Below are 16,979 nucleotides of genomic sequence, written 5' to 3' on the forward strand. Positions count from 1 at the left end.
ATGGTCCTGAGTACCTGGAATAGAGTCTCCAAAACGGAAATCATCACTTTGCCTTCCAGAGCTGATGTGCTTTTTAGTGTCCTAGAGGTAGTGACTTTTAAATCACTTAAAGTACATATAGATTAGACTCTTAACCCCTTGCTCCTGGTCCCATTTACGTATTTTCTTTCTTTTTTTTTTTTTAATCAATCTTGTTTATCCTTTATTTATTTATTTTTTATTACTTTTCTGTTCTGCAAGTACAGGCAGTTTGGTACCATTCATTATTAGGCTCATCCGTGACCTACCCCCTCCCCGTGCCCCTCCTTGTTGATGTAAATGGGTCGTGCATTGTGGAGTTAGCCCACAGTTATGGGTACGATAAATGTCTCTGCATATCATGACCCAACATGTGGCTCTGACATTCTTTCCACCCCCTCTTCCGCAAAATTTCCCTGAGCCATGTTGGGTTCATCTTTGGTCTGCTTCAGTGATGAGGTGTTGGGGTCCTCTGGGACTCTGGCTCTCTGATTTGGTAGGTGTTGATTTTTCTCTGTGTTGGTCTCCTTCCCCCTTGTGCTGGTATCCGGTTCATCAGGAAAACATCACCCTTGCTTGTTTTGCAGTTTCACCTGGGGCCCTTTGGAGATATGATGGGGTGGCTCTCTCCTAAGGATCTGCATCTATCTGAAAAAGAGAAGCAGATTCTCCAACGGAGAGTAAGTTAGCACCAGGACACCATTTACGTGTTTTCTAATTTTAGGTTAAAGCTAAAATTTTACTGTAATTTTGGTAGATATAAATTTTTGTTTCATCATAAATACTGAAAAGATATTGTCACATTACGCTTTTGTGGGTTGTGTATGTACATACGGTGTGCGTGTGTGTTCGTATGTGTATGGGTGCACAGTGTGCCCGTGCTCATGCATTTGAAACCAGAAGTTGACTGGATGTCCTCGTCAGTCACTCTTCACCATGGTTATTTTTGAACCTAGAGCTCACTGACTCAGCTAGAGTACCCAGTGAAGCCTGGGCCCTCTGTTCTTTGCTTCTCCCACCCTCAGAGCACATGTGACCACACCCACAGTCTTTTGTGAAGGTACCGAGGCTAGGAACGCAGGTCCTCACACTTGCAGGCCCTTGGCCCACTTAGCTAAGATTGTCATATGACTCTGAAATATAATCAGTGAGTTTATGTGTAATGGCAGTTTTGTACTTCATCATCCACCTTTAAAAATAAAACCTAAGGGGCAAGAGAGACTCCACTCTTTCAGCTCTGACAACCTGCTGATCTCAGTTTGATCTTTCTCAACGCATATGTAAAACTGACAGACAGTGGCCTATGTGTCTGTGATCCCAGCATGCCTGTGGCAATGAGAAGCAGAGCCAGGACAGTCTGGAAGCTCGCAAGCAGCAGCAAGAGAGTCCCTGTTTCAAAAAAAAGTGGGAGGAGAAGAAACACATCTTGAGCCTGTCTTCTGACTTTATGCACACCCATGTACCAGACAATGTAACTTAAAAAAAAAAAGAACATATGAACAGGATCTTTTTAATGAAAGTCTGAATTTTTCTTTATCCTCTTTGTCTTAAACTTATATTTCTACATAAAATTTTTCTCACAGCAATTAAGTTTCCCTTCCTTCTCCCCCTCTTTTCTTCATTCCTTAGTTTCTTTCCATTTATTCCTTTTTCTTTCTGTCTCATCTGGTCCAGGCAGCCTTGAACTCACTATAGCTAAGGCTAGCCTTAAACTCCAGATCCTCCTGCCTCCCCTTCCACAATGCTAAGACTAATCTTAGCTGCCTTTGAGCCAGACCCTCTTACATTGCATTAATAAAATGTATTTACTTATCTCTAAAAGTAATGTGTATATAAGTTGAAAATTTTAAAGTTTGTTTCCTGAGAACTTAAGACTATTAATTGTTGAGTCTAAGTGTGGTTATTAACATATAATTAATTAGAATAGCACAGTATTATGTTTACTTATCAATCATAAAAGTGTTTATTAGAAACACATCTTTTAGTGAAATGAATAGACCTCTTTTTCTGAATTAGTGCTTATATCCTGGGACAATTATAACACATTCCTTAAGTGGGATGGAGCTTGGTCATAATCTTATGCCTCTTATTTTTTTTTTTTTTTTTGTTAGTTAAGCACTTGGTAACCTTGTTTAATTCAATAAAGGAAGGAGTTTTGGTAAAAGAAGTTTAATTCCTTGAAATAAATTTGGGCTAAATGCTAAAAATCAGCAATTTGTCATCTGGAAATGATTTAAAAAATTGTTAGTTTGCGTCTAGAGTGTAGTATAGTAGTAGAACGTGTGTATAAAGAACACTTGTCTCAGAGCTGGAGAGATGGCTTGGCGGTTAAAACACATGCCTGTGAAGCCTAAGGACCCAAGTTCGATTCTCCAGGTCCCATGTAAGCCAGATGCGTATGGTGCCACATGCATCTGGAGTTCGTTTGCAGTGGCTAGGGGCCTTGGCATGCCCATTGTCTTTCTCTTTCTCTCTCATAAATGAAAATAAAATCTTTTTTTAAAAGAGCATTAGTTTCAAACTGCATTTGGCAATGCAAGGTTTTGGTAAAATACATTCATATAATTGCATACTTTCTATTTGCATCCAAATCGGGGGACGGCGGGTTTAGCTCACGTGGTTTATGGAAAATGTCAAACATACAACATACAACTCTGTGGCAAAGCAAGTCACCATTAACTCACTCAGCTAAACCCGTGTGTTTATTGACATTGAACAGTTTAAATGAAAGCTTTGTGTTCTGCGAGTTTTTCACATCCTATCTAACGATGGCTGTTGAGATGAGGCACAGCCTCTGTCGCTTATAGATGATTTGCCTTCAGTGAAGTCTTCCCACTGCTTTGATTTTATTCTTGGGCTCTTCATAAGCCATGCATATTTAAAAATATATATTTATTTGACAGAGAGAGGGGATGGGGAGGAAAAATGGGTACACTAGGGCCTCCAGCAGCTGCAGTGAACTTTAGATGCATGCACCACTTTATGCATCTGGCTTTACTTGGGTACTGGGGAATCGAACCTGGGTTGTTAGGCTTTGCAGGCACATGTCTTAACTTCTGAGCCATCTCTCCAGCCCCCTTCCTCTCCATTTTGAACTGATTAAGGCCTGCTTTCCTTACTGCCCATAGGCATCTCTGTCTTTTTCCTTAAGCTTTTCTTCACCCCCCCCACCCAGAAATGGGCATTCTATCTTGGGAATTAATGCTATCTTGTAGTTGCCCACTAAATAGTACCATTGGATTAGAAATGTCTTGAGGGAAGGGGCTCCATCACCCCATCTGCCACTGCAAAGCAGAACGTCTGTACTGGTTTCCAGTGGAAGCCCTTCTGCTGGATAGTATGGAGGTGACGGCTCTGACCAGAACACTTCTCCACGTTCCTGCCTGTGGTTCTGCGCTCCCTACACTTACTTCTTCCAAAGCAACGTCTTGTTTCTTTTCTTCAAAATCACACGTCTGCTCATCTGAGCAGATCTCACCTGCAGTTTTAAGAAGAAAAAGCTTCACAGAAATGTTTTAGGAATTTACTTTGGAAACTGGTGGGACATGTGTTGTTCATAATGCTCTGTGGCTACTAGATGCTGTTTATAGAGTATTTTGGTGTTGTCACAAGTAGAATAGGGTGATATAGCATGTGACTGAAGGAGGTAAGTTGTGTGAAGATTTGTATTACGCATGGTCAACTGTGGCTGTCTGGCTGTGTCTAGATTTTTCAAAGTACTTATAACAATGCTGGTAATAAAGCAAAGTTTCTTACTTTCATGTAGTTGACAAACAGAAAGGAAGAGCTGGAATTTGTCTGGAATATTTTTTCTTTATAGAATCTTACTTCTGAACATTCTTATTAGACACCGTGAAAATTCAGACACAGAATTGTTGGAAGGAGTCCAGGGAGAGGCTGCGGGCGCGTAGCGAATGGCCTCTGTGGAGCTGCTTGCTGAAGTCCGTGCTGCCCTCCCGTGGGCCTGGGAGACGCAGAGTGTGCTTTGATGCGTCTTTAGTTTTTCTCTTGTTTGTGTTGATTTTGACTTAGGTTAAAAAGTATACCCAGGAAGACCTAGATTTGTGTAGAGCAAGTTCCATGATACACATTAAACTTAATCCTCTTTTAAGTTTGGTTTTAGTTTTTGTTCCTGACCCCTCTGAGATCATAGTAGGCACCTGTATGTCTTTCATGGCTCCTATACAATGAAATAATGTTATCTGTTGGCTTTCATAAATTTGTTGCTTTTCACACTTAGGGAGAGGGATTAAATTCTTGAATAGAAAGTTCTTGAGCTGGACGGATGGCTTAGTGGTTAAGGCATTTGCCTACAAATTCAAAGAACTCAGGTTCAATTCATCAGGACCCACGTTAGCCAGATGCACAAGAGGGCATATGTGTCTAGAGTTCATTTGCAGTGGCTGGAGGCCCTGGCATACCCATTCTCTCTCTCTCTCCTCGCCTCTTTCTCTGTTAAATAAATAAAATATTAAAAAAAAGAAAGTTCGTTATTAATGGCACTCTGTGCCTTCAAAAATTGTGTATGTATGTATATATATATATAACTACTAAAATTAGATTAAATAAACAGTTAAATGATAATGGTACAAAATGCTTCAAAGCAAAACTGTCAGAACTAGTGGAAACATCAACATTGATACATTTATACTTTTTATGTATGTAAATGAACAAGCTATTCAGGAATGCACTCTTGTCAATAAAAAACCTGAGGGCTGGAGAGATGGCTTAGTGGTTAAGGTTCTTGCCTGTGAAGCCTATGGATTCAGGTTCAGTTCCCTAGAACCTACATAAGCCAGATGCATATGGTGGTGCATGAGTCTGGAGTTCACTTGCAGTGGCTAGAGGCCCCAGTGCACCCATTCATTCTCTTTCTCTCTCTCTAGCTCTATCTATCTCTATTTCTCTCTCTCTGTGCCTCTTTCTTTCAAGTGACTAAATAAAATATTTTTTAAAAATCTGAGAAATTTCTCTAACCTATTATTAAATTAGACTGTCCTCCCTAGTTAAATCAGAATAAGCTGTAATGGATAGAATTTCAGATGTTGAATGATGACTAGTGAAAGTTTAATAATTAATGATTCTAGACATTCTTGTTCTTTTCTTTTTTTGATAGGGTTTTACTGTATAGCTCAGGCTGACCTCAAATTCTTGATCCTGCCACCTCAGCCTACTAAATGTGTGTGCACCATGACACCCCGTCTAGGAACTTCCCTTGATTACCATGGGAAAGAAGTTTTTCAGTCTGTAGAATTTTGATATAAATCTCGATAAGATAACTTTGATTTAACCTTCTTCTGAGTCATAAGAGGACTTTCTTCATAAAAATAGTGATGTGATTGGGTTGTGCCAGGGCTACTCAATATGTATTTTATGAAATATTCCCTATATCATTTTCTCCTGCATGATATAAAATTTTAAGTATATTGTAGGTACTAAGTGCTAAGGTGACTGATATATTTGTAGGAGCAATTCCAAAATGAAGTACTGTAGAAATTGTTTAAGTTCAGACACATGCTCCTGTTTGGGTGGCAGAAGAATGAAACCTGCTTCCCTTATGGACTATGAAGTTTTATGGGTATTATTTTTTTCTTGCACATCAGTTTTTTTTTTGGGGGGGGGAGGGGTTGTAGGATGTTTTGTAGAGGATATTTATTCAGGAAGTTTATTATTTAAAATTCAGATCCCTTCACATCAGCATCCCTGGCTCCCAACTGCCAGGAAAGGGTATCTGCTATTTCTCACTCCATTCACTCAAGCAGCAAATGCTTACGGGGTAACTATCTGCTCTTGTAAGTGAGGTACAGTGGGAGCCAGAGACAAGGTCACTGCTCCTGAGGGGTTGATTTCGAAGGCAGAAACAGCATAAGAACAAGTTCAAAAAGCAGGTAGTGCTGATTGCTTTGGAATTCAGATGACCCACCAGTGACTGGGAGCTTCCTTCACTGTGGTGGTTTGCTCTGTACTCTTGGCTCTGATCTTCGGTTTTTCAAAAAAAAATTTTTTTTTCTCTTATGCTTGCAACTGAGCATTTATCATGCAGCCTGCTTTTTTTGCCTGATGAATATTCGGTAAAAAAACAAAAAGCCTAAACTTCTTCTCAGTGTCTAGTGTCTGCTAGGCAGTTGAAACAGCATTGCTATAAAGTCTAAGACAGCCTTGAACTTGGGATCCTCCTGCTCTGTCTCTCAAGTGCTAAGATTATAGGCTTGTACCATCATTTCCAACTGGTGTAGTTGGAAAAAAAAAGCTTCTTGGATTTCTTAGGAATTGATTTTTAATCAACTTTATTAGACAAAGGCGATGCTCACAAAATGCTTTGAAATAAGCACTTCTGTTCTTTATATTCCCTATTGGGCTGTTGAGAAACCGTGCCCTTAGGATTCTTAGAGGAACTTCCATTATTATGAAAGGGTCTATTCGGCCTCAGATTAACTCACTTTGAGAACCTAATAAAGGATCTTCCAATTGCATCTTGTTTTTCTGACAACCTCCTAGGTTCAATCTTTGCCTGGAAGCCATTTCTTAATTGTAGCACATTTTGCCTTCTGATAAGGCAAGGAATGAGAAAATTTTATTTTCAAGCCCAATAAGCCCTGGCTGCTTTATATTTTTAACAGTTTTTTTTAAAGCTTATCTCTCTCCTCTTGCCTTTCATTGTAGGCAGCAAAATGAAGCCAATCGGCACTCTCTCCAGTCCACTTGGAAATCTCCCTATCTGGATCATCCAATTCATTAGGTACTTTTTAAATTTTCCATGTTGCCTCTGGCAACAGCATTGCTAAACTTTCTGCCCCTGCATAATCAGGTCCCCTTCCTTCCAGCTTTCTCTTTGCTTTGCTTTAGACACTGGGGACAGTCTCCCCTCAGGACTCTTCTTAAGGTCTTTGCTGATGCTTTATCCCCGGGATACAGCCGGGAAGGTGAAGGGAGTGGGGCCAGGAGGGGCCTTCACGTTTGCCTGTCATGGAAACAGGAACCCACTGGTGGTGGTGGTGCCAGAAGAGTGGGCTGGTCTGAGTCTTGCTTTTCATGTGTCTTTCTAACTGCAAATGCACATAGATCAAGGGGTGCAAAAAGAGGTGAGGGTGATGCTGCTTAGGCCTGAAAGTGCTGAGGACTTTTTACATGTTGCCTGTAATTTGAACAGGCAACAGGATTCGTAGATGGTTAGAAAAGATAGAAGATAAAGAAACCTTGTGTACAGCTACCAGCCAAGTCTGTACCATTAACAAAGATGGGAGGATGGCAAGAGAATAGGTGTGGGTTTTTTGGTTTGCTTACTTGTTTTTGAGGGAGTGGAAGGATCATTTCCTTTTTGGATATATAAAGTCAGAGAGCCTAATGAGCATCTAAGAGAAGGTGTAAAATAGGGATAAGGTTAGAGGATTCTGGTCTGGTCATTGTCAGCTTGTAGACTGCCTGTGCAGCCATGGGCTTTGACAGGAAGCTTGAGCCTTAGGCACTCTAGCTTTTCCTGGCTAGGGAGATAAGGGGCTGCCAGCAGAGGGATTGTGCAAATGTGCCGGTGAGGCCGGGGGAAAAGCAAGAGGGAGGGCTATCTTAGAAGCGTGAGACAAGAATGTTAAGTATATGGGTGAAGAATCTGCGCTGTAGTATTTTGGGGATGCCTCTGTGCTGTTTAGTTACACCGAGCACATTAGTCTTTGCTGTATTAGAAGCAAGCCAGTTCTTTACAGCCAAGTGCTTATGTGCAGGAAAATGATTGCTTATTGGTAGCATATGAGTTAATAGTGGGGAATACTGGAGATGCCCAGTAACCAGATTGTCCACGTGGGAACCGGTGATAGTAATACCTTTGCTTTCTGATGCTTCAGTGTAAATGAACTGTTTCCTGCAGTCATTTAAAATATTGCAAATTTACATTCAGGTTATGTATTTAAAGTACAAATGAATTTTGAGTTTATACCTGGGCCCTATTCCCTAAATCTTTTTTTTCCCATCCCTCAATCTGAAATGTGAACTATTTCTGGTTTTAAGTATTTTGAATAAGGAATACTCAACTTATACTACAGTGAATTGAAGAGTGATGAGAGATAGATTTTTTTTCTCTCTTTTTCATTAGTTATATATGCAGTGTGTATACAGTCATGTTGGCACCATCGTTAGCCTCCTCCCTGCCCTCCCCCTTCCACAGGGACTCTCCTCGTTGGGGAATATGGGTTGTGCATTGTGGGGTTAGCCATCAATTATGGGTAAGAGGCACTGTCTCTGTGGATAATGACCCAGCTTGTGACTCTAACATTCTTTCTGCCCTCTCTTCCACAAATTTCCCTGAGCTGTGTTGGGTTCATTTTAGGTCTGTTTCAGTGATGAGGTCTTGAGAGCCTCTACATCTCTGGATATGTGGGGTTTGGTAGGAGTTGGGTGTTCTCTTTGTCTATCTCCTTCACCCTTGTGCTGGTACCAGGTTCACCAAGAAAGCAGCACTCTTGCTCATGCCACCAATTACTCTTAGTTTCAGCTAGGGCCCTTTTGAGGTGTGATGAGCTGGTTCTCTCCTTAGGATCTGCATCCATCTGAAAAAGAGAAGCAAATTCTCCAATGGAGAGTGAAGTTAGCACCAGATAAATGGGACAACCATTGTTATTTTAGAGAGAATGTAGTAGGTGTAGGCCCTCTTGTAGCCCATGATTGGTGAGAGCTTGATAATGGAGAGTGGGCTCATTTTTGGATATGGTTCTGACTTGTTTCCCAGCTCCAGCTGTGGGTTCCATTCCACTGAGCAGATCAGTTGGCCAAATCAAGAGCAGTTGGTTTCCCACCATGGCTGTGTGCCACTATTGCACTTATGTGAGCATCACGTCAGGTTGTTTGCTGCTGAGTTGCTTAGACCACGAGTTACTTGGCCAACATATGTTGGTCATTTTTCCCCAGTCGCTCATGTAGCACCTCTGGCACTAGACAAGCTAACTGTCTGGTTTATTAATTTTATCATTTTATTTATTAATAAAATTAAAGATTAATTTTAAAGCATTGGAATGAAATAGGTAGATATAAGAGACACATACTTTTTATTTTGTCTGGGCATGGTGTTCATGACTGTTATTGTGGTTCTCGGGAGAAAAGAGAATGGCAAGATCAAGGCTAGCCTGTGGTACAAAGGCTAGATGGACCTGGTCTTCAAAAAAATAAAAAAATGAATGTGGGAAGACTGGGGGTGCAACTCAGTGGTAGAAGGCCCTGGGTTTGATCCTCAACATGGAAAAGAATTTTGCTGTAGCCCAGGCCGACCTGGAATTCACTATGTAGTCTCAGGGTGGCCTGTATCCTCCTGTCTCTGCCTCCCCAGTGCTGAGATTAAAGGTGTACACTACCTTTATTTTGAAAATTGGGGAAATAAAGGGATGCATTTGGATCAGGAGTGGCTTTGTTGTAAGGGAAACTTTGATGATGTAGTCAGAGATTGCCATGCTGTGTTCCTGGATAGATGAGGAGGGTTAGGTTTAAGTAGAGCATGCGAATCCTCAGAGTGACAGAGAGGAAAGACCATAGCCAGACGCGGGCAGGTTGGAAGATGGAGTGGGAATGCATGTGTGCTCCCTTCAGATTGCTTCCGTTTTCTCTGTGAAGTAACCAATGTCTTCAACCAAAAGCAAGGAAAGGAGGAAATGTTAAAGGCTAAAGGATGGAGGAGACAGTGTCAAGGAGTTATCTAGGCAAGAGAGAGAATACAGTATATTAGGGTTCTTTAGATACCATGCAATGATGAATTGAACTGGTCTGACAGATTGGTTTAAATATAAAGTGTTTCCCCCCGAAAGCCCATGTGTTAAAGGCTTGGTTCCCAGCGGGTAGTACTACTAGAGATGGCTGGATTCTGAGCATATTAATTTCATTAGCCAGTTAATCCATTGATGAGCTAATACTGAATGGGTTAACAGGAGATGGGCCCCGAATTAGGCCACTAAGGATGTGCCTTTGAAGGGTGTAACTTGCTCCTGGCTTCTTGTCTCTGCCATTTGGCTGCCAGTGAGGCGACCAGCTTTGCTCAGCAATGCCTTTCTGCCGCTGTGAGTTCTGCCTTACTATAGGCCTGTGACAGGGGGCAAGCTGACTGTGGATTAAAACTTTTGAAACTATGAGCTGAAATAAATCCTTCCTCCTTTCCCCCACTCAGGTATTTTTTTCACAGGGACATGAGCATCACACATCCATTATTAAGGCCTGAATCTGAAATGGCCTCCACAGACTCCTGTGGTTGAATTGTTGGTCTCTAGTTGGTGGCATTGCTTTGGGAACTTGTGGAGCCCTTAGGAGGAGAAGTTAGGTTAGTGGAGGGATGGCCTTCAGAGGTGTAGCCTCAGGTCTGAGCCCTTTCTGCTCTGGGATTAGCTAGGATGTAATAGGCAGTTGAGTCACACTCCTGTCACCCACTGAGCGACACCCCCACGCCTTCCTCCTACACCGCACTGAATCCCCCTAAACCCTGAGCAAAACTTAAACCTTTCCTCTCTTCAACGGCTTTGGCTGGGTATTTGGTCATGGCAACAAGAAAAGTAATACAGAAAATTAGTTAATGTACTTGATTTTGCACTTACAGTCAGTCATCAGTTATGTGTAACCTTTGAGCGCCCGCATAGGGAAGACAAGAGAGTCACAGGTAACTATGTGTCCCTGTCTAGTGGACAGTATGGAGGACAGGATGTGTAAGGGCATTGATGATTGCAAGTGAATTGCTGTCGTGGATAGTGAGAAAAGTGATGAGACAGATTGTGAGCAGTTTCATAGCAGAAACTATGAAAAGCTACAGGGATCCCTGCATTAGGTGTCTGTTGTAGTTAGAGTATGGGGGAAGTGAGCTGGAGAAACAGGTTATTGTTAAGAGTAAGAATCTTGAAATTAAGGTTATACGTACTATTCAGACAATATAATAGACAGTGCGTTGGCTGGGTATAAGGTAAAAGAAATTCACTTCTTTCAATCTTCTGTTGTATACTTTTGGGCAAGTTGTTTACTCAATGTTTGTTTCTTCATATAACAGGCTAAGTGAGTAAATAACTCTTAAAGTCTTCAATAGTACCTGTAATGTGGCAAGAATTTAGTAGATCTGAACCTTTGCTATTGTTATTTTGTTAGCACTCAGAATGGTGCCAGGGTCAAAAGGTGGAACTATTCTTAGGAGCCAGCAATAATTTATGAAGAACCAACAGTGATTTGTTGAAATTCACTTTTGCTGAGAGATGGGGTCCACTTAAACCCCCCCATCATAGATGGCTCTAGTAACAAGCCTTTGTTTTTGTTACTCCCGAGGGCGCTCAGCACCTTTACCTGAGGTCCTAAGGCTTCTGCAGTTCATACCAGGCAGCAAATTAAAGTGCCTAACGTTGCTATGAATGTAGCCTGGGACTGAGGACAGCGAAGATAGCTGTTACTGCAGCTCCAGACTTCCTGCCACTTACGTTGAGCCCCAAACTCCCCCAAAACAACCTGTTCTGTCACTTTGAGATCTTTATGGCTTTAATGCCCCTCAGGGTTATTCAGCTGTCTTTATACTCTCTAAATTAAGAAGTTGTTTTGCTACATTGAAAAAAAAAACTATGTTTGTGTCATTTGATCTGGCTTGTGGAAAACGTTAGTAAGCCAGCCTGGTGGTATAGGCCTATGCTTCTAGCTAATTGGCAGCCTGGTGTGGAAGAATCACAACTTCAAGGCCAGGCTGGGCACCTTAATGAGACCTTGTCTCAAAAATATAAAGTAAAAAAGAGCTGGGGGTGTAGCCCAGTGGTAGAACACTTACCAACATGCCTGGGGCCCTGGGCTCAGTACCCGATATGAAGTAAAGTGAGGAGGGAAGAAGGGTGGAAAGAAGAGGAAGGAAAAAAGGAAGAATAAAAGTTTCGTGCATGGGGTGTGGGTATGCGTTGTTTTTATACGTGTGGTTGCATTAGCGTGCCGGGGTGTGCATGTACGCATGTGTATGTGCATATGGAGGCCAGAGTTGACATCAGGCATCTTCCTCAACTGTTCTTTTTTTTTTATTTTATTTTTATTAGCATTGTCCATGATTATAAAAAAGTATCCCATGGTAATTCCCTCCCTCCCCCCCACACTTTCCCCTTTGAAATTCCATTCTCCATCATATTTTCCTCAGCTGTTCTGAACCTTATGTTTTGAAACCGGGTCTCTCGCTGAACCTGAAGCCCAGCAGTTTGGCTAGAGTAGCTGGCCAGCGAGCCCCGGCTGTCCTCCTGTGCCTGTCTCCGCAGTGCTGGGGCTGCAGGCGCGCCTCCGCGCCTCGCTTTACCTTGCTCTTCTCACCATGCTTGTGCGGCAAGCGCTTTACCACCTGAGCCCTCTCCCCGGCTCCAGGGAAGAAGGGTTATTAAATCATAACATGGCATTCTTAGATTCTTACAGGAAAATAATTATGGCACCCCAGGGCTATCTGTCCTTCCCTCAAGCATGTTGACTGCTTAATGTTGTTAGAAGTTGAGGACACTCAGAAAGAACAGGTAGGGACTGGAAGGTTGGACCCTGAATTCAATATGTATTTTTGAAGATTAGGATATTGATTTACTGGACAATGTTGGAGAGTAAAAATCTAATTCTGAGACTGTTGCCTAGGAAAGTGATGAAGCTGAGACATCATGAGACAAGGTGGACGAAGGAATCCCAGGCCATTTGGTCAAGAAGAGCACAAAGGACCTGACATTCCTCTCCTGGTTACGTCATTGCTGTTAATGAGACTGACAGGCCTGGAATGAAAGGGTACCAACCTGTCGGCCTCTTATGCCTTGGGCAAAGGTCAGAGCCAGAGAGGCTGGTGGTCATGCCTCTTTGGTGATTGGGTGTTTGGGGAGCAGTGTATTGACTCTCCCATGTTAGGAAGCAGGTTGTATATAATGGTAATGGGGATGGGAGAAAAGGTTCTGTTTTGATTTATCATCTTCCTAAAGATTGCCTCTAATCCAGTCTGGGAACATACACACACTGCAGGGTATGGGCTTGAAGTTGAGAGGCAGTGACGACTGGCTGGAGAACTGTGGACATGGAGAGAGCAGACTGCTTCTCCTTTCTCCGAGGAGTCATCGGGGATAATGAGATGGCTTAACACCCAAGTGCAATCCAGAAATGACCTTCTCTGATAGCCAGCATCACAGCCTGGTGCTGGGTCTATGTCTGTCTCCTTCCCTTCACTTTGTAAAGATGAGAAGACTGGGTAATCTATTTATCTTTCTAGAAACTCTTAGTCTATTTTCTGTAGCTATGACAGAATACCTGAGGCTGGGTAAATTATGAACTATCAGTATTTATGTTGGCTCATTGTTCTAGAGATTGGTAGTCCCAAGATAAGGTGAGTGCATCTGGCAAGGCTCTGTGCTGTGTTTTAACATGGTGGGCAAGTGGGTGCCAGAGGAAGAATGGCCTTGTTTCATAACAACCCTGCTCTTGAAATACTCTATGTGGGAATGGAGAGATGACTTAGTGGTTAAGCGCTTGCCTGTGAAGCCTAATGACCCCGGTTCGAGGCTCGATTCCCCAGGACCCACGTTAACCAGATGCACAAGGGGGCGCAGGCATCTGGAGTTCGTTTGCAATTAAAATATATACATATGCATATATATATGTATATATACATATATATGTATGTATTTTTAAAAAAAAGAAATACTCTATCTGCAGGAGAATAGTATCTGTCCATTCACAAGGGCGGTATCCTCATGAACTCATCACTCCCTTCCCCTCAGTATTATGCTGGGTATCAAATTTCTTTGGGGATCAATTTTCCATTTTAGAAGGGACAGAGCATATCCAAACAATAGCATCCTTCATGAATGCGGGTTTATTAGCTAAGTATTTGTTGTTAACTGCTAGGGTGGCACTGGTTCCAATATGCTGTTTAACTGAAAAAGGACTTGGAATATTACATTCCGTGTTGTCTCTTAAGAACAGATTCATTTGCATTAAGAACAGTTGAGGCAATTGACATGTGTTTTATAAAAATGTAAGCCTATTTCCTACTTTGAGGATTTTTTTTTCATACATGTTGTTAAATGGCTTTCTTCACAGTGAATTCTTTCTATACTTTTAAGTTTTCTTTATATATAATTTTATTATCTTGTACAACCTCACATATATTAATTCTTGACACATTGTATTGTAATTATGTGTTCCTATGTCTCTTGCTAGACTGTAAGTGGCTCAAGGTTAGGGGTCCATCTCACTCCCCAGGATAGTGTCTGCTGTGACCCAAAAGCTCATGTATTGTGAGTATTCTGTGCATGTTAGATAGGCTTAAAGCCTAGCTGCAGAATATTGTCACTCCCTGACCAGTGTCGTAGTCCTTTAAGACCGGGATATTGCATTCAGTGGTAAATCTTAGGTTACGAGGCAGCACCCTGCTGTGTCTCACTGTGGTCATACATGTGCCCCGTTGGATTGCTTGTTAATAATGAGTGCTGACAAGTGCCATCGTAGTATGGCAGCTTTGGTTCCAAGGTCACATCTTCCCCTTGGTTGAACATAAATGGATTTTGCATGGCATGATATTGGCTTATGAAACCTGGTAGCCTGTGTTTATTATCTATGTTCTGGAACATTTATCATTGTCTGACCTCTATCACCCCTGGCTTCCAATTTGATCAAACGAGATTTGTGCTCGGCAGCTCTGGACTGACGCTTAGCATAGCTAATGTGCAGTGACTGATTGAATGGCCTTTGACTGAGTCTTGCTTTTTTCTTTTTCTTAGTATAAAATTATAATTTCCAAGTTATCTCAGAGACCTCATTATAATTTTTCACCTCAAAATTTTAATCTCTCTCATGGAGATTTAACTTGTACAGATTATAATCAGTGTGTTTTGTTTGAAACACTTATCAGTCTTTCTATTCCATTGTACTAAAAACTTCCTTTCTATTTTCCATGACCTTTTCAGGTTATTCTGGAGATAGCAAAACAAAAAAGATTGTGTGTACATGTGTGAACATCATGTTACCCCATTAACTTATGTATGTATATATGTATGTATGTATGTATATGACTTTTATGTTTTTGTGTACCAGTTAAAAATAAATGTTAATAAAATCTTATTACCAAGAATGCACTGAAACTGAAGAACTGATAAATGATATGCTAAAAGGCTGATGCTTGAGACAAAACTTAAAATACTTTTCTCTGGTTTGTTCCTTAACGCCTTTCCATTTGCTCCTTTCTTGTTTCTATCCTCTTCTGAGACTTCATTTGAGTGGTATAGGACCTAAAATTAAGACCCAACTTTGAGTGTCTTTGTATCTGGGAAGAACTAGGAGAGTCTCTAATGGCCCTTCTGTCTTCAAGTCCTCTCCCCAGCCAGACATCTTGACCTCAGCACAGTGAACTCAGAGCAGAGGATCCGCCGGCTGCACAGCCGAGACAATCAACTGGCATTGTTCCAGACTTAATGTTTCGGAGATCGTCATGCAGCAATAGAAACCCAGTAATGTGGGTGTGGACATTTGTTTAGTTCCCCTCTGAAAAATGCAGGGACAACCTTTTTATTTAACACGAACGGGAAGAAATCATCCACCTGATGTTTCTATTTCATGGGAAGAGTCTGTAGCTGTATACACAAAGATAAATGAATCTGTTCTGTGTTTAAAACACTGTTTAACATGTAAGTTAATTTTGCTTTACATGGATGAACTCATTTTACTAAAAATCACTGTTTTAACACAAAGTCACAACTTTAGTCATTGTGGGCTCCAAAAGCACTTCACTGATGACAGCCTCTGTTTCAAATATCATTTCTGATTTAAAAGTTACTTTAGACCTTTAAAAATGAGAAATGATGAACTAGATGAATGAACATTGTTTTAAGTTGGTACATTGGGATATGCTGCTTACTTTATGTAAATTAAAAAAAAAAACCTTTGGAGAAGTAAAACCGGCCCTTGAGTGGCAGATAGTGAAACTTATTTATACATCAGTAGAGTTCAGTTCTATAGCAGAATAACTCTGACGTACGCATAGTGTACACTTTTGTTATATCCAATTTGGAATAAAAGGTAGGGGTTATATAAAATACTAGATTTACCGTTTTAATAAGAAAACATTTTTGCTCTCATCCAAAGGAAGGAAAGGAGGATTGGGTGGGTATGTTTGTGGGCCGATACCTCGGGTAGCTCTGTTAGGGCAGCTGTAAATGACTTCAAGAGGGGAAATGCAAGAGTGCTGGGAATGAGGTGGATCTGGTGTGCTGGCTCCCTCCTCCCTGCTGTGAGAATTGCCCTTCTTTATTCAGACCCATGAGGAATGGGAACTGAGTGGTTTGACCCTTGGGCATGGGATGGGGTACTGTGGGTACATTCTGTCTTTGCACCCCCTGGGGTCCTTCCACCATGTGCCTCCATGGGCATCCTGATGCCTTCTCTGCCTCTGGCCTCACCCACCTGCTGATGGAGTGCTGAGGCTTGAGGCTGGTCTCCTCCCTTTCAGTGATCTGATTTCACCAAGGTAAGATTCATAAGAAACCCTGTCTCCAGGGTCCAGAGTTCTCCCATTCCTGCTTGAAAGTCTATTCGTTGAAGAATAATTTGAGGGCTGGAGGGTTGGCTTAGCAGTTAAGGCATTTGCCTGCAAAGCCAAGGGACCCTGATTAGATTCTCCAGGACCCACATAAGCCAGATGCACAAGGTGGTGCATGTGTCTGGAGTTCATTTGCAGAGGCTGGAGGTCCTGGTGTGTGCCTCTTCTCTCTCTCTCTCACACTCTCTCTAAAATAAACTTAAAAAAATTCAAAAAGAGTGCTGTGAATTAATATGCAAGCACCTTACCCTGGCTATGCTAATTACCACAAATGACCATCACACCTTAATAATAATCGCCCCTAGCATGTGTTGCCTAGCTTAGGGTGAGCCATGGGCCAAAAGGCTCTATGTGAATTAGTCTACTTAAGCGGCACAGAAACCCTGTGAGGAAGGTTCAGAGTTGTTCAGTACCTTGTTCCATGTTTCATGGT

The 16,979-nt window shown here is 41.7% G+C and overlaps 1 protein-coding gene across 3 annotated transcripts in view; it reads left to right on the forward strand.

Moving 5' to 3' along the window:
* Window positions 1-16,979, forward strand: part of Epb41l4a (erythrocyte membrane protein band 4.1 like 4A) — a 266,656-nt gene that overhangs the window by 131,421 nt on the left and 118,256 nt on the right. The window lies entirely within an intron of this gene.

This window comes from Jaculus jaculus, chromosome 13, assembly GCF_020740685.1.
Source record: "Jaculus jaculus isolate mJacJac1 chromosome 13, mJacJac1.mat.Y.cur, whole genome shotgun sequence".
Classification (NCBI taxonomy): Eukaryota; Metazoa; Chordata; class Mammalia; order Rodentia; family Dipodidae; genus Jaculus; species Jaculus jaculus.